The sequence below is a fragment of the Manis pentadactyla genome, chromosome X (genome assembly GCF_030020395.1).
Source record: "Manis pentadactyla isolate mManPen7 chromosome X, mManPen7.hap1, whole genome shotgun sequence".
Taxonomy (NCBI): Eukaryota; Metazoa; Chordata; class Mammalia; order Pholidota; family Manidae; genus Manis; species Manis pentadactyla.
In genome coordinates this window covers 46328076-46346395 of record NC_080038.1, presented here as the reverse complement: position 1 = coordinate 46346395, position 18320 = coordinate 46328076, and the positions used below count along the sequence as shown (strand labels likewise).

The 18320-nt window shown below is 38.7% G+C and overlaps 1 long non-coding RNA gene across 1 annotated transcript; it reads right to left on the bottom strand.

Moving 5' to 3' along the window:
• Nucleotides 1-2214: 2214 nt before the first annotated feature.
• Nucleotides 2215-16366, bottom strand: LOC118933434 (uncharacterized). Its single transcript, XR_005033114.2, has 3 exons — nt 16285-16366; nt 4805-5087; nt 2215-3209 (listed from the first exon to the last, which is right to left on the bottom strand). It is a non-coding gene; the product is annotated as an uncharacterized LOC118933434 (long non-coding RNA).
• Nucleotides 16367-18320: the final 1954 nt, after the last annotated feature.

Here is an 18320-nt window from a genome sequence, read left to right as displayed (position 1 = left end):
TTTGAAAGAATCAAACTGTTTCCAGGTAACCTAACTCCATTCCAAAACAAAGATGTATTATATTTATAAGACAAAAATACCAGCAGCCAAAAAGGTAAAATTCACCATATTTGGCAAGCAAACAGAAAACTAGCATGCATATAGAGGAGAAAAATCAAACAAAAATCAACCCCAAAATGACATAGATGATAGAGTTAATAGAGAGGGACATTAATAGAGTTATAATAGTTATATTCCAAAAAAGCAAAGGCAAGCATGAACATGTAATGAGATACACATAAGGTGTATAAAAGACCCAAATCAAACTTCTCAAGGTTAAAGTACAAGGCCTGTGATGAAAAATACACTAGATAGGATAAGCAGCCAATTAGACACTCCAAAAGACGACTCAGCAGCTTGAAAACATTGAACACATTTCTTTCCAAAATGAAATACAGTGAAAACTTAGACATAATGAATAAATTCCAAGAAAGACACAAACTACCAAAGCTTATTCAAGAAGAAATAAAGATTATCTATTTTTTTCTTAATGCTTTATTGAGATATAAGTAAAATAGTATACAATTCACTCATTTAGGGGATGCAGTTCAATGGTATTTAGCATCTTCGAAAACGTAACAATTAGATTACTATAGCCAACTTTAGAATATTTTTATCATCCCCCCCAAAACACCCCAACCCATTAGCAGTTACTCTCCATTTCCATCCAACTCTATCTGCCCTCTCAGCCCTAGGCAATCACTTACTACCTATAGATTTGCCTATTCTGGATATTTCATATAAATGGAATCATAAAATATTTTATCACACTTAGCATAACATTTTCAAGCTTAACCCATGCTATGGCCATGTATCAGTACTTCATTATTTCTTACTTCCAAATAATATTCAGTTGTATGGATATATCATATTTCACTTATCTATTCATTAGTTAACGGAATTTGAATTGTTTCCACTTTTTGGCTATTATGAGTAATGCTCATAGTGATAACTCATGCACATGTTTTTGCATGGACATATGTTTTCATTTTTCTTGAATATATATCTAGGAGTAGAAATACTGGGCCATAATGGTAACTCTGTTTAGCTTTTGAGAAACTGCTAGATTCTTTCAAAGTGACTGCACAATTCTATATTCCCACCAGCAATGTATGAGAGTTTCAATTTCTCCACACTTTTACCAACACTTGTATTATCTGCCTCTTTAGAGAATAACCTCCATAGTGGGTAAGAAGTCTTTTCTCTTCGTGGTTTGATTTGAATTTCCCTGATGGCTAATGATGTGCAGCAGATTTTCATGTACAGTAGCCTTTTGTACATCTTCTTGGAAGAAATATCTATTCAGACTCTGAGACAGGGACCATGGGTGTAGTAAGAGTAGGGTGAAGGCCTCTGGAAAAAGACCCCTACCAAAACTCCATATTAAACAATTAAGCAAAGTCAGAGTCACATTAATTCTCTAAAGTAATATATCAAACTAGGAATATAAGCATTCTTCAGTGAAACTTAGTTAAAACTAAAAACCCAGGAGTAACTTAGCCTAGAATGTTTGAACATCCCCCAGGTAAGAAAGTACCTCAACATAGCCCATGTCTTCTTCGTGTCAATTAAACGAAGCTATTGTAAAATTTACTTCAGCCTGCTAAAAAGCCCAGATGCTGCTTTTCCTCCTCCAGCCCTAATCAAGTCAATAACTCAGCTCAGCTTCAAAGCAAAACAAGTAGCCTTGACTGATATACTCCCAAACCAAGAAACTGCTATTCTGAAAAAGGATCAAAGCAGTAAATTTCTTATGTTAACTCTGAAAAATAGTCTGGAAAACTGATAAGAAACTTAGTGTCTCTTTAAAGATAAACATTTAGAGACCATCTGGTGGATCTACATCCCTAGCTCTTTGTCTCTCAACCGCTTATAAATCCCCTAGACAAGGCACCACTACGGGCTCTCTTGTCCCCTCCTGGCTCATGCCAGGAGCTCTGTCTGTCCTATCACTGTATCTCTCAATAAAAGTCTCACTGGCTCTCCTACCTTGACTGTTTGCTAAGTTCATTCTTCGCCTCTGCAAATAAGAGCCCCGGCATCAACTTTTTGTCAATTTTCTAACAGATTTGCCTTTTAATTGTTAAAAAATTTATAACACCTTTATTGAGATCCAATTCACATGCCATAAAATTGACATTTAAAATTTATAATTCAGTGAAGTTTTTTCCCAGCTTTATTGAGATAAAATTGACACATAACTATGTAAATTCAAGGTGTACAATGTGTTGATTAAATACACTTATATATTGCAAAAATATTACCACCATAGCATTAGCTGATACCTCCATCACATAATATACTATTTTTTTTTGCAGTGAGAACATTTAAGATCTCTATTCGTAACTTTCAAGTATCTAATACAGTATCATTAACTATAATCACAGTGCTGAGTATTAGATCTCCAGAATTTATTCATCTTCTAATTAGAAGTTTGTTAGCCTTTGATGGATATCATGCATTTCTACCACCCTGTAGCTCATGGCAACCACCAATCTACTCTGTGTCTAAGAGGTTGGCTTTCTAAGATTCCACATATAAGTGAGATAATATTGTTGCAGTCGGGGACCGTGAAAATGAGAAACCGAGTCAGAATGACGTTTAATGCAGAGGGCTTAGACTTCCTTGGACACTAAGCACCAAGTCAGCGCTCCCCTGCACTTTTAAGTTACAGCAAGTAAAAAGACAGGCATCGATTAATGATTATAGGATGAGTTTTTTCATCAACTTAAACAATTGCAAACTAATCACCTCTTAAAGTTTCTCTTATGTCTCGTTAAGTCATTTGGCCATGTGAGTCTAAACAATTGCAAGCTAATCACCTCTTAACAGTTTCTCTTATGTCTGTCTCATCAAGTCATCCAGCCAGGTGAGTCTCACGGTGTGTTCCTTACCTGGGTTTGCCTCAGAAAGGATCCCGAGAACTGTTTGCAGTCCTTGTAACACTGCTCAGGACTCGCACCAGATTCCAAGACGCAGCACCTATTGTTCTTCTCAGATTAGTTTCGGCTATAGATTAAATTTAAGCAGGAACTAAATTACAGCAAGGTTAACTGCTGGGGTATCTACATTTCCCCCTTTTTGTTTAGCTTGCATCTTTTGTAGCATTAGTGAGAAGATTGCTGATTGCTGCTGAGCACGTTGATGTTTTCGGGCAGCTCTTCTCCAGACTATACAAAACACAAATAACAAACATAATACAATTATTGTAAGTGTAGCAGTGAAACCACTAAATATTTTTAAGTGTTGGATTGGGTTCAAATTATTTATTCCTTCTGCAATACTTTCCAGTAAATTAGACCCACTTAATACCTGTAATTGTTCCTGGAAAGTATCAGTAATATGCTGTTGAAGGTCTAATATTTCTTGAGTCATATTGCCATGATTTAACAAATGCCTTTTAAGATTGTTCCATGGAAATTAAGTATAATTATAAGGAACAAGAGCAACACAAAACCTGGTTGTAGTCCAATCACATTTCATAGAAATTTGATGTTGCAAACTAACAATTTGATCTCCTAGCATAAGAACTGCTTGTTGCAAATCAGTCAACTGTGCATTAATTTCACTATCTATTTGTCTTAGGTGGACCACAATTTCGACGAATAAGAATGCCAATTATTAACAAAGTCCACAGTCTGAATACTTTGCTGAAGTGCAACTCCAGCGGTCACGGCAGCTGCCGTTATAGCTATGATTCCCAGAACAGCTGCAATGATTAATCCAATCATTCGTTTAGTTCTTTTCCAAAGATTGTCAATAGTACATTGGAGAAGCATCAGGCTTGGAGAATCTTGCCACTTTCAGGGTAGTTAAACTGGAAGCCAGAGACCCGTTCTAGTCTGAAGAATACAAAGACTATCTTTTGTGGAAAAAGGAACAGAGTTGTTAATACAAGTATAGCATGAACAATTTACACAGGAGATGGAATATCTGGACGAACTCCACGCTGTGTGACCAATCATAATTAAAAAGGGCAATCTGACACAGGCTGTAATGTAATGACTTTCATTTCTTGTAAAACTCAGTTGACTATTTTTTGTAAAACTATTATTCCAAACATGGCCTTTCCAAGCTGTGAGTCCCCATAGAGCAGAGGGAATTTTACATAAGTGATACTGCAGGGACCGAAAAGTAAACGTGGGGCCGGAGGAGACATTCCACCTCCATGCCAAAAAATGGTCCAATTAGAAAATGTATAAATGGTGTAATTTGTGTCATTAATATATTTATGCCATCTCAGGTCATGCCCCTGTCCTCTGGTCTGGGTGGAACCTTGAGGGCTCCAATCAATGATGCTTCCATAGGAAGTATTAAGTAAAACCCAACCTATTTCTCCTCGGCAATTCATCCAGTGCACCCATTCACTGGTTTTCATAGCTGTTGGCTGGGTGCAGATGGGCAAATCAGGGGAATGATCTGTTATGTCATTTGTATTAATTATTTTGTGGAATCCAAATGCTTGAAGAAGGAATAATTTTTGCTTTGATTCTTTATAGGTATCATTTTTAACAATGGATAGCCATGCAGCTGGTTGTATTTTCAAGCAGTGGTTTTCACGTTCAGTACAAATGGGTATCCCCTCTACTCCCACTGTATGATTCTCAATTTTCATGTCCTCTTCTCCTGGCCTTAAGGAGCCACAAGTGTCATAAGGACCAGGAGTCCAATTAGAATCATTAACATATATTGGGACCATTTCAGAGAGCCAATGAATAGGAATGTAAGCACAGTATGAATAATTAGTGGCAATGGCAGAACTTACCCTCATGGTGACCACAGCAATCATAGCCAGAAACAAATTTGAAGCGCTGCACGCCTGTCCAGTCTGTTGTACAATCTTCTCAACTTCCTGTGTCATCTTTTTTAGTTGTCCCCATGTTGGGGGATTCACTTTCCGAGTTCTTGGTAATGGAGCTCGAACTCTGCACCTTCCAATAGTCATGGTTCTCATCTCATCAATGGGAGGTTCAACATCAACTCCAGGCCTTTTATTCATTTTCTGGGTTTTATCTTTTTAGCCAAGATCCACACAGTTTCTCCTGTTTCTGTAATGACACAAGCATACGCTTGACCCCACCTCTGAACCATCCCTGATTCCCATTCTCCCATGTCATTTTTATAAAAAACAGGCTGATTTATTTCCAGGCACTTTCCTGTACCCAATGTCTGTTGGCTGCTGATGAACCTGTATCACTTAAATTTAAAAAATTCATGGTAAATAATGCCCTATGTATTCTCATACAGGGAGTTTCTATGCCACCACATCCCCCTTTTTGTTTAAGCAACATCTCTTTTAATGTACAATTATGTCTTTCAGTAATTGCCAGTCCCTGGGAGTTATCTGGAATCCCAGTAACATGCTTAATATCCCACTGGGAAAGAAACTTTTGTAATTTTGCCAAAAGATAACTAGGGGCATTATCTTTTTTAATTTTAGCTGGCAATCCCATGATATTAAAAGCTTCAAGTAAATGTTGAATCACATTATCAGCTGTTTCTCCTGATAACGCAGAAACTCATCTAAACCCAGAATATGTATCAGTTGAGCAATCAGCATAGGATTTCCCAAACTCGGGAATATGGGTGACATCCATCTGCCACAGTTCATTAGGGTGCAATTGTCTTGGGTTGACCCCTGGGGTGTAAGGTTTACTTTGGATTTGAGTACACTGAGGGCGTTGGTAAATGATATCTTGAGCCTGTTCTCTAGTGAGGTGAAATTTAACTTGTAAACCTTTTCTGTCAACATGAGTTTGTTCATGCCATGCCTTAGCAGTCAATAGGGATCCAACAAGTAATTTATCAATATGTTCATTAGCTTTGGTCATTGGTCCAGGGAGGGAGATATGTGCTTGGATATGAGTAATATAAAGATCATGATGTCTATCATACGATGATTGTTGCAAAGTACAAAATAATTGATACAATTCAGTGCCATCTTCAAATACAGTAACAGAGTAAATATGTTTTACTATATATTCAACACATTGTGAGTCAGTAACAATATTAAGGGGACTTGTAACATCTTGTAATAATATAATAATGGCATACAATTCAGGCTTTTGTACTGATTGATAAGAAATTTGGACAATTTTTGTAGTTTTTGCACTATATCCTGCTTTGCCTTCCTTATTAGCACCTGTATAATAAGTATCAGCTTTTGAGATAGGATGAGTTTTAATAATGTCAGTACAAATCCACTGAGTTTTTTAAGAAATTGAATACGTTTGCTTTTGGAAAATGATTACTGATAGTTCCTATGTAATTGGCAAAGGCTATTTACCAGTTATCATTTAATTTCCAGTTCTCAGCTATTTGGGTGTTAGTAAGAGGAACAACAATTTGAGAAGAGTCTAATGCAATTAAGGCACGCAATCGTAAGCACCCATGAATAATTAACTGACAAATTTTATCTATGTAAGTAATTTCTTTGATGCCTTATGTGGTAAAAAATATCCATTCTGAAATTTTTCCTTTTTCCCATACCAGTAGGGAATGCTCAGAAGGGAATACTAATAACTCAACATCATATTGTGTGTGTATCAATGTGATCTAAATAACTATTTCTCATATGTTCTTCTATCCATTCTAATTCTTTTTCAGCTTGAGGTGACAATTGTCTGGGATTATTTAATTCAGAATGCCCCATTAAAGTATTAAATAAATGCTTGAGTGAATAGTTTGGAATTCCTAATGAAGGGCAAAGCCAATTGATATCACCTAAGAGCTTCTGAAAATCATTTAGAATCCTGAGACTGCCTCTCCTGATTTGAACTTTTGTGGAAGGATTTTTCCTAAATAATTATATGGAGTACTGTCCTGTACCTTTTCAGAAGCAATAATAAGACTGTAAGCAGTTAATTCTGCAACAGCTTGCTCATAGAGGTTTTGTAAAGTGGGCAAATTTTTATGAGCAATTAAAATATCATTGATATAAAGAATAATTAAGGAATCAGGAAATCTCTTCCTTAATTTTTTTAAAGGTTGATTAACAAAGTACTGGCATAATGTAGGGCTATTTAACATTCCTTGAGGCAGAACTTTCCATTGATACCTAGCAGTAGGTTTATAATTATTGGGAGATGGAATAGTGAAAGCAAATTTCTCACAATCACAAGGTTGTAATGGAATGGTGAAAAAACAATCCAGCAGACAGCTGTTCTTGTATTAATTGCTCTAATGCTTGAAGCTTCTCTTTTGTTAAAGGCCACTGTTCTAGCTAACATACCCCAGTCATAATGGATTAAGCAGTATTCTTGACTTAATACTTGTAACAGCCCTTTAACATAATTAGATTGTATCCCATACATAGTCACTACTTCTTTCAAGTACTTATAACTTTAAAAGATAAAGGAGTATATTCAAACTTTTGATATCCCTGAGGATATTGATCATTGGCAGGTATTTGTTGTACAGCAACAGGAAATGCATATGCTGTGATAGGCAGTGAGAAAGCATCAATATGTCCCTCTTGCATTTAAAATGGATTGGGCCATTACTGAAACTTTAGGAATGGGAACAGTTAGCTTAGGTGGAATTTCCTGATACTGAGGCACAGGAGGGGCTGTAAGGATGAGCTCCCTGTCTCTACCACCAACAGATTTTTTTAATTTTGGAATCACTAATCAACAATTACATGAGGAACATTATGTTTACTAGACTGCCCCCATCACCAAGTCCCCCCCACATACCCCATTACAGTCACTGTCCCTCAGCGTAGTAAGATGCTATAGAATCACTACTTGTCTTCTCTGTGTTGTACAGCCCGCCCCGTGCCCCCTCCTACATTATGTCTGCTAATCATACTGCCCCTTTTTCTCCCTTGTCCCTCCCTTACCACCCATCCTCCCCAGTCCTTTTCCCTTTGGTGACTGCTAGTCCATTCGTGGGTTCAGTGAGTCTCCTGCTGTTTTGTATCTTCAGTTTTTTTCTTTGTTCTTATACTCCACATATGAGTGAAATCATTTGGCACTTGTCCTTCTCCACCTGGCTATTTCACTGACCATAATACCCTCTAGCCCCATCCATGTTGTTGCAAATGGTAGGATTTGTTTTCTTCTTAAGGCTGAATAATATACAATTGTGTATAGGTACACAACTTCTTTATCCATTCATCTATTGATGGACACTTAGGTTGCTTCCATTTCTTGGCTATTGTAAATAGTGCTGTGATAAACATAGGGGTGCATATGTCTTTTTCAAACTGGGCTGCTGCATTCTTAGGGTAAATTTCTATGAGTGGAATTCCTGGGTCAAATGGTATTTCTATTTTGAGTTTTTTGAGGAACCTTTAGTGCTTTCCACAATGGTTGAACTAATTTACATTCCCACCAGCAGTGTAGGAGGGTTCCCCTTTCTCCAAAACCTCATCAACAGTTGTTGTTGTTGTTTGTTTTTTGGATGTTGGCCATCCTAACAGGTGTGAGGTGATATCTCATTGTGGTTTCAATTTGCATTTCTCTGATGATTAGTAATGTGGAGCATCTTTCCATGTGTCTGCTGACCATCTGAATTTCTTCTTTGGAGAGGTGTTTGTCCAGATCCTGTGCCCACTTTTTAATTGGATTATTTGCTTTATATTTGTTGAGGTGCATGAGCTCTTTATATATTTTGGATGTCAAGCCTTTATCGGATCTGTCATTTATGAATATATTCTCCCATACAGTAGGATGCCTTTTTGTTGCATTGATGGTGTCCTTTGCTGTACAGAAGCTTTTCAGCTTGATATAGTCCCACTTGTTCATTTTTGCTTTTCTTTTCCTTGCCTGGGGAGATATGTTCATGAAGAAGTTGCTCATGTTTATGTCCAAGAGATTTTGCCTATGTTTTTTTCTAAGAGTTTTATGGTTTCATGACTTACATTCAGGTCTTTGATCCATTTTGAATTTAGTTTAGCATATTGGGTTAGACAATGATCCAGTTTCATTCTCTTACATGTAGCTCTCCAGTTTTGCCAACACCAGTTGTTGAAGAGGCTGTCATTTCCCCACTGTATGTCAATGGCTCTTTTATTGTATATTAATTGACCATAAATGTTTGGGTTAATATCTGGACTCTCTATTCTGTTCCACTGGTCTGTGGCTCTGTTCTTGTGCCAATACCAAATTGTCTTGATTACTGTGGCTTTGTAGTAGAGCTTGAAGTTGGGAAGCGAGATCCCCCCCTACTTTATTCTTCCTTCCCAGGATTGCTTTGGCTATTCGGGGTCTTTGGTGTTTCCATATGAATTTTAGAACTATTTGTTTCAGTTCCTTGAAGAATGCTGTTGGTAATTTGATAGGGATTGCATGGAATCTGTATATTGCTTTGGGCAGGATGGCCGTTTTGACGATATTAATTCTTACTAGGCAAGATCGTGGGATGAGTTTCCATTTGTTAGTGTCCTCTTTAACTTCTCTTAAGAGTGTCTTGTAGTTTTCAGGGTATAGGTCATTCACTTCCTTGGTTAGGATTATTCCTAGGTATTTTACTCTTTTTGACACAATTGTGAATGAAATTGTTTTCCTGATTTCTCTTTCTGCTAGTTCATTGTTAGTGTATAGGAAAGCCACAGATTTCTGTGTATTAATTTTGTATCCTGCAACTTTGCTGAATTTGGATATTAGTTCTAGTAGTTTTGGAGTGGATTCTTTAGGACTTTTTATGTACAATATCATGTCATCTGCAAATAGTGACATTCTGACATCTTCTTTACCAATCTGGATGCCCTGTATTTCTTTGTTTTGTCTAATTTCCATGGCTAGGACCTCCAGTACTATGTTGAATAACAGTGGGGAGAGTGGGCATCCCTGTATTTTTCCCAATCTTAGAGGAAAAGCTTTTAGCTTCTCACTGTTAAGTATGTTGTTGGCTGTGGGTTTATCATATATGGCCTTTATTATGTTGAGGTACTTGCCCTCTATACCCATTTCTTTGAGATTTTATCATGAGTGGATGTTGAATTTTGTCGAAGGCTTTTTCAGCATCTATGGAGATGATCATGTGGTTTTTGTCCTTCATTTTGTTGATGTGGTGGATGATGTTGATGGATTTTCGAATGTTGTACTATCCTAGCATCCCTGGGATGAATCCCACTTGATCATGGCGTATGATCCTCTTGATGTATTTTTGAATTAGGTTTGCTAATATTTTGTTGAGTATTTTTGCATGTATGTTCATCAGGGACATTGGTCTGTAGTTTTCTTTTTTGGTGGGGTCTTTGCCTGGTTTTGGTATTAGATTGATTCTGGCTTCATAGAATGAGTTTGGAAGTGTTCCCTCCCCTTCTATTTTTTTGAAAACTTTAAGGAGAATGGGTATTATGTCTTCTCTAAATGTCTGATAAAATTCATTGGTGAATCCATCTGGCCCGTGCTTTTGTTCTTGGGTAGGTTTTTGATTACCAATTCAATTTCATTGCTGGTAATTGGTCTGTGCACATTTTCTGTTTCTTCCTTGGTCAGTCTTGGAAGGTTGTATTTTTCTAGGAAGTTGTCCATTTCTTCTAGGTTTTCCAGCTTGTTGGCATATAGATTTTCATAATATTCTCTAATAATTCTTTGTGTTTCTGTGAGGTCCATCATGATTTTTCCTTTCTCATTTCTGATTCTGTTTATGTGTGTAGATTCTCTTTTTCTCTTAAAACGTCTGGCTAAGGGCTTATCTATTTTGTTGATTTTCTCAAAGAACCAGCTCTTGGTTTCATTGATTTTTTCTATTGTTTTATTCTTCTTAATCTTATTTATTTCTTCTCTGATCTTTATTATGTCCCTCATTCTGCTGACTTTGGGCCTCATTTGTTCTTCTTTTTCCAATTTCAGTAATTGTGACTTTAGACAATTCATTTGGGATTGTTCTTCCTTCTTTAAATAGGCCTGGATTGCTGTATACTTTTCTCTCAGAACTGCCTTCACTGCATCCCACAAACATTGAGGATTGGTACTGTTTTTGTCATTTGTCTCCATATATTGCTTGATCTCCATTTTAGTTTGGTCATTGATCCATTGATTATTTAGGAGCATGTTGTTAAGCCTCCATGTGTTTGTGGGGTTTTTTATTTTCTTTTCATAATTTATTGCTAGTTTCATACCTTTGTATTCTGAGAAACTGGTTGGTAAAATTTTGATGTTTCTGAATTTACTGAGGGTCTTTTTGTGGCCTAGTATATGATCTATTCTTGAAAATGTTCCATGTGTACTTGAGAAGAATGTGTATCTGTTGCTTTTGGTTGTAGAGTTCTGTAGATGTCTGTGAGGTCCATATGTTCTAGTGTGTTGTTCAGTGCCTCTGTGTCCTTACTTATTTTCTGTCTGGCGGGTCTGTCCTTTGGAGTGAGTGGTGTGTTGATGTCTCCCAAAATGAATGCATTGCATTCTATTTCCTCCTTTAATTTTGTTAGTATTTGTTTCACATATGTCGGTGCTCCTATATTGGGTGCTTATATATTTATAATGGTTATACCCTGGTGTTGAACTGACCCCTTTATCATTATGTAATGTCCTTCTTTATGTCTATTTACTTTCTTTGTTTTGAAGTCTATTTTGTCTGATACTGGTACTGCAACACCTGCTTTTTCTCCCTATTGTTTGCATGAAATATCTTTTTCTATCCCTTCTCTTTTAGTCTATGTATGTCTTTTGGTTTGAGGTGAGTCTCTCGTAAGCAGCATATAGACGGGTCTTTCTTATTTATGCATTCTATTACTCTGTGTCTTTTGGTTGGTGCATTCAGCCCATTTACAGTTAGTGTGATTATTGATAGATACATACTTATTGCCATTGCAGGCTTTGGATTCATGGTTACCAGAGGTTCAAGGGTAGCTTCTTAACTTTCTAACCATCTAAATGTAACTCACTTATTACACTATTATAAGCACAGTCTGATGATTCTTTATTTCTCTCCCTTCTTATTATTCCCTCTCCACTCTTTATATGTTAGGTGGTTTATTCTGTACTCTTCTGTGTTTTGCTTGACTGCTTTTGTCGATAGCTGGTTTTATTTTTTGCCTTTAGTTGGTCTGCTTTCTTTGCTGTGATTTTATTTTCTCTGATAACATCTATTTAGCCTTAGGTTACTTCCATCTACAGCAGTCCCTTTAAAATACCCTGTAAAAGTAGTTTGTGGGAGGTAAAATCCCTCAACTGTTGCTTATCTGGAAATTATTTAACTGCCCCTTCAAGTTTAAATGATAATCTTGTTGGAGACAATATGCTTGATTCAAGGCCCTTGTGTTTCATTGCATTAAATATATCATGCCATTCTCTTCTGGCCTGTGAGGTTTCTGTTGAGAAGTCTGATAGCCTGATGTGTTTTCCTTTGTAGGTAATCTTTTTTCTCTCTCTGGCTGCTTTTAATACCCTGTCCTTTTCTTTGGTCTTTGCCATTTTAATTATTATATGCCTTGGTGTTGTCCTCCTTGGTTCCTTTTGTTGGGAGATTTGTGGGCTTTCATGGTCTGAGAGACTGTTTCCCCTCCTAGCTTGGGGAAGTTTTCAGCAATTATTTTTCAAAGAAACTTTCTATCCCTTTTTCTCTCTTCTTCTTCTCATTACCCTATAATGTGAATATTGTTCTGTTTGGATTGGTCCCACAGTTCTCTTAATATTCTTTCATTGGTAGAGATCTTTTACTTTCTCTCTGCCTCAGCTTCTCTGTATTCCTGTTCTCTGATTTCTTTTCAATTAACAGTCTCTTACACCTCATTCCAATCTGCTCTTAAGTCTTCCTATTGATTTTTTTATATTTCTGTTATATCTCTACAGACTTCATCCCTTAGCTCTTGCATATTTCTCTGCAGGTCCATCAGCATGGTTATGCCTTTCATTATGAATTCTTTTTCAGGAAGATTGGCTATGCCTATCTCAACAGGCCCTCTCTCTGGGATTGTTTGAGTGATTTTTGACTGGACCAGTTTCTTCATCTTTTCATCATGATAGAAGTGATCACCGGCAGGTGGCACATGTGTCAGCTGGGAGATCAAAGTCCCTTCCTGCTTGCTGGTCATCTTGCCAGTTACCCGCACACAGATAGCAGTCTCTGAGTTAATGTCCTGAGCTGCCATGCGTGGGTTGGTACTTGGCATAACCTAGGGCACTGCGGATGTTTGCAGACTGCAGGGTGTGTTTTCCTGTGAGAACAGTGCCCCTTTGTGACTTCTAGACCTTGCATCAGCTTCCTCTGCCTGTGTCTGGCAGCTTTGTGTTGGTGGCAGCCTCTGGGTCTGTCTGGGTAATCTCTGCACTGGGAGAAGACTCTGTGTGGTTGCTGTGGGCAGGGCAGCTCCCTCGCTGGTCCACAGAAGTGGCAGGTCAGCTGGTTTGCTTGCAGCACTGGCAGGGTTGAATGAACAGCAGGCTGCTTATTGCTGTGAGGGGCTTCAGAGCTGCTTTGCCATCCTGGGGGTTAGGGTGCCTGACGTTCCTTAAGATTCCCACCCTGCTGGGTTGTGTTTGCCAGGAAAATTTTGTTTGTCTGTTAAACCCTTGTCCCTTTCAGATTTTTAAAGTGTCCACTTTTCTTTTGTCCCAGGCTAGGTGGCTGTGGGGACCTGCTCACAGTCTCCATCTCAGATTTTACTTTTCTGCTTTTCTAATATGTAGTACACCATGCAATCTGTGTCTGTTATCCTGGTGCAGATTACTAGGGCTGGTTATTTAGCAGTCCTGTGCTTCTTCTCCCTCCCCACTCTAATTCTTTTCCTCCCAGTGGTGAGCTGGGGTGGGGTGAGTGCTTAGGTCCCGCCGGGTCATGGGTTTGTATCTTCCCCTTTTCATGAGATGTTAGGTTCTTGCAGATGTAGATGGAGCCTGGTTGTTGTACTGTATCTTCTGGTCTCTCTTTTAGGATTAGTTGTAATTCACTGTCTTTTCAAAAATATATACGGTTTTGGGAAGAGATTTCTGCCGTCCTACTCACACCGCCATCTTCCTTAGTTTTATTTGATTGCAACTTCATTGTGATCTGGTTTGGACTGGTTTGCCCTGGTGCCAATAAGCAAGAAAGTAATTTCCCTGGAAAACCTTTGTTGTCTTCATGTGGGACCCGGTAACTGGGCAATTTTTCATTGAACCTTATCTTCCCCTTCCCTGGCTGCTGATGTTTATCTTTCTACCTAACAAATTTAATAAGTATCTGAGACTGGCACTAAGGTTTACTTTGCTCACATCTTCCAGGGGTCTGTAATCAGGTGCTACCAGTTTCAGGCATTCCTATGCAACATGCTTTTCAAATGTAACCTAGGCTTTCTACTGAGGAAAAATAATTTTCATGTCTCCTGGATAATAGTAGATACCTTAAAGCCCTTTAACGTCTACTTTCAGAAAATCCTACCAAATTTAGAGAGGAGTTAAAAAAATTAGTGACTATTCACAGCCCTATTAAGGAAGAAACAATTGATAAAAGTTCTGGTTGACTTTTCTGCAAAAGATCAACAAAAGGCTGATATTCTGGGGCTGACAGAAGAGGGAAATGGAATTTCATGATACCCCTTCTTTAGAGAATCCAGGGACATTACAATACATTTTGCCTTCTTGCTCATTTCCTTGTGCCTGCCTGGCACATGCAAGTTGTTGGTTCTTCCTTTGGTTATCTTTAGGACTAATTCTAGATTTTGTGAATATCCTTTGCATCCCCTTTTTAAGATACATCTTGAGTCCATGGGGTTGTTCATAATACTGCCAGAAATATTTATCATTTGTTCCAGGTGAAATGTCGACTATATGTTTAGAAGGGTTTAATAACTATAACAGTATTTTTGGTGAAACTGGAAACTGATTCAAATTTTTAGGCTTTCTTCCCTAAGCTAAATGTACACAGGGGAAAAGAAACATTATTTCAACATAGGTAGATGAATATATCAGTCCTTGTTATGCAAACTGAGTCTTTACAGCATCAGGGATGGAGAGTTTAAAAAAATTCAAAGCCCAGGTTATCTCTCTAAAAATCCAGGCCTTGCTTATTCATCTTAAAATACTTCTAAATATTATAAAAATTAGGACATTTGAAAACAAGATTGTCTTGGATATGAGGAAAGGGAACATTTAAATATTACCATGGGGAATTCTGGGAAAAAGATGGCAGTGTAGGAAGGCAAGGCAGAAACCTCGTCCCAAAATCACATAGAACACAGAAATACAGCAAATACAACTAAACCTGAAAACGACCTGAAGACTGCAGAACTGACTACCTACATCTGGGGAAGAAGGGACGACTTCACAGAAAAGGGTAAAGTAGCAAAGCCGAGATTTGGTGGAACCCAAGCCCTCCGCCAACCCAACCCCAAAGGTGGGAGGAAGGGAATGGAGCTGGGAGGGAGTAGGAGCCCAGGACGTCTGAACACCTGACCCTAGAGATTTTCTCTGAAAACATGTTCCCACATTACATGGTGCTCTAGTGATTAGTGTGTCTGGACAACAAATACAAGTAGAACACTCAGTGAGGCTGAGATTCCACCTGCATTTGGAGAACAGGTATGCTGTACCTGCCCACCAAGACAAAAAAAAGTGGGCAGTCTGAAAGCCTTCCCAGCAGCGAGAGAGGCACCAGAGGGGCAATGGTTACCCAGAGCTCTGCTCAGGAGAAGGGGCAGGTGGACAATACCTCCCCAGTCTGCCCTCGGCCCAACAGATTAGGAACTCTCAGGAGCCTCCGACACTCCATCCCCCTCATTAACAATGCAACTTGGAGTCTTCCCCATGCAGCACGTGGCTTGCAGTCAGCCCACCTGACCAGGCAGAGCAGAGGGAGACCCTCTCAGCTTTCTTGGCCTTGTTTCAGGCCAGCCAGGGAACTGCCTGTGGCAGCCAGCCCCAGGAGCTCCTTTCTCCAAGCAGTCGCTGGTCCCACACTCCTGCAGCCCCTGCCATTACTGCAGGCTGAGTGGAGGGTGGCTCCACCCGCAGCAGCTTCAGCAGTGCAGCACAGAGGCTCCTCCCTGCATGTAAAGCCTGCCGTTGGCTCACGTGACCTGGTAGCAGAAGCAGGCATTGAGGCTGGGAAGGCAGAGGGAGACCCTCCCAGCTTTCTCAGCCCATTTCAGCCCAGCTGGGGAACTGTATGTGGGAGCTAGTCCCAGGAGCTCCTTCCTCCTGGCAGTTGCCACTCACCTGTGGCCCCCACCATTGCTGCAGCCTGGTGGAGGCTGGCTCTGTGTGCAACTTCAGTGGCCAACTGGAGTTTTCTCCCTGCTCATGCTATTAGCTGATGTCCCACACAGCCCACTGAAATTACATCACTACAAGTCAGACAGAAAGGTGCCCCACCCACCGCATGCCAATAGGTGGAGCTCATGCACAGGAATTTGAGTTTCTGAGCACTAGAGGGCGCCTCCACCGAAAAGCTATTATTCCATAGGAAACCCTAAAAAAATGAAGAAGCAGAGGAATTTGGTACAAACAAAACTACAAGACAAAACACCAGAAAAAGGGCTGATTGAAATGGAAATCACCAATCATCTTGATAAAGATTTCAAAGTAAAAGTCATAAACTTGCTCATAGATCTACAGAAAAATATTCAAGGTCTCAGGGAGGACCTCAACGAAAAGATAGATGACCTGCAGAAGAGTCACTCACAGCTGAAGAATACAGTATCCAAAATGAAACATACAATAAAGGGTTTTAATAGGAGGTTTTCACAGGTTGGGGAAGTTGTTAATGATTTGGAAAATAGGGAGCAAGAAAACAATGAAACCAAAAAACAGAAAAAAGGATCCCTAGAAATGAAAAAAATAATAAGAGAGCTGTGTGAACAATCCAAATGGAACAATATTTGCATAATAGGGGTACCAGCAGCTGAGGAAGGAGGCAATGGGATAGAAAGTCTCTTTGAGGAAATAATTGTCAAAAATGTCCCCTGTCTGGGGAAGGAAATAGACACTCAGGTCATGGAAACACAGAGATCACCCAACAAAAGGAACCCTAGGAAAAAACCACCAAGACATATAATCAAAATGGCAATGATCAAGGACAAGAAGAGAGTACTGAAAGCAGCCAGAGAGAGACAAAAGATCACTCATAAAGGAAACCCCATCAGGCTATCATCAAACTTCTCATCAGAAACCTTACAGGCCAGAAGGGAATGACATATTTAATGTAATGAAACAGAAGGGCCTCCAAACAAGAATACTCTACCTGGCAATATTATCATTTAAATTTGAAGCAGGGATTAAACAATTTTCAGATAAACAAAAGTTGAAGGAATTCACCACCACTAAGCCAGCCCTACAGGATATGTTGAAGAAACTGCTGTAGATGGAAATGTTCCTAAGGCTAAATAGCTGTTGCCAGAGAAAATAAACCCTCAGTAAAGGTAGTAGACCAATTAATTATCAAGCAAGTACAAAATTAAATCAACTACTCATAAAATCAGTTAAGGGATACACAAAAAGTGCAGACTATGACACCTAATATATAAAGTATGGAGGAGGAAAAAGAAGAAGAATGGGGGAAAATTACCTCTAGATTGTGTTTTAGAGTAATCAGTGATTTAAGATAGACCATTAGAAAATAAGGAAGCTGTCCTTGAACCTTTAAAGCCTACAGTGGTAATAAGTAGATATCTATCAATAATCACCTTAACAAATTTAAGCCAACAATGGCAATAAGTATATATCTTTCAATAATCACCTTAAATGTAGATGGACTGAATGCACCAATCAAAAGACATAGAGTCACTGAATGGATAAAAAAACAAGACCCATCTGTACACTTTCTACAAGAGACACATCTCAGACACAAGGATATACACAGACTAAAAGTGAAGGGATGGAAAAAGGTGGTTGATGCAAATAACAGTGAGAGAAAAGTAGGAGTATCACTACTTTTATCACACAAAATAGATTTCAAAACAAAGAAAGTAACAAGAGACAAAGAAGGCCATTACATAATGATAAAGGGATCATTATGTAATGATGGAGGAGAATATAACCATTAAAAATATCTATGCATCCAATATAGGAGCACCAAAATATGTAAAACAAATACTAACAGAGTTAAAGGGGAGACATAGTACATAATGCATTCATTTTAGGAGAGTTTAACACACCACTCACACCAACAGATCAATGAGACAGAAAATAACTAAGAGAACAGAGGCACCAAAAAATACATTAAAACAGATGGGCCTAAGAGATATATACAGAACATTCCACCCAAAAGCAGCAGGATACACATTCTTCTCAAGTGTACATGGAACATTTCCCAGAATAGATCACACACAATGCCACAAAAAGAGCCTCAATAAATTCAGAAGGATTGAAATTGTATCAAGCAGCTTCTCAGACCACATTGATACAAAACTAGCA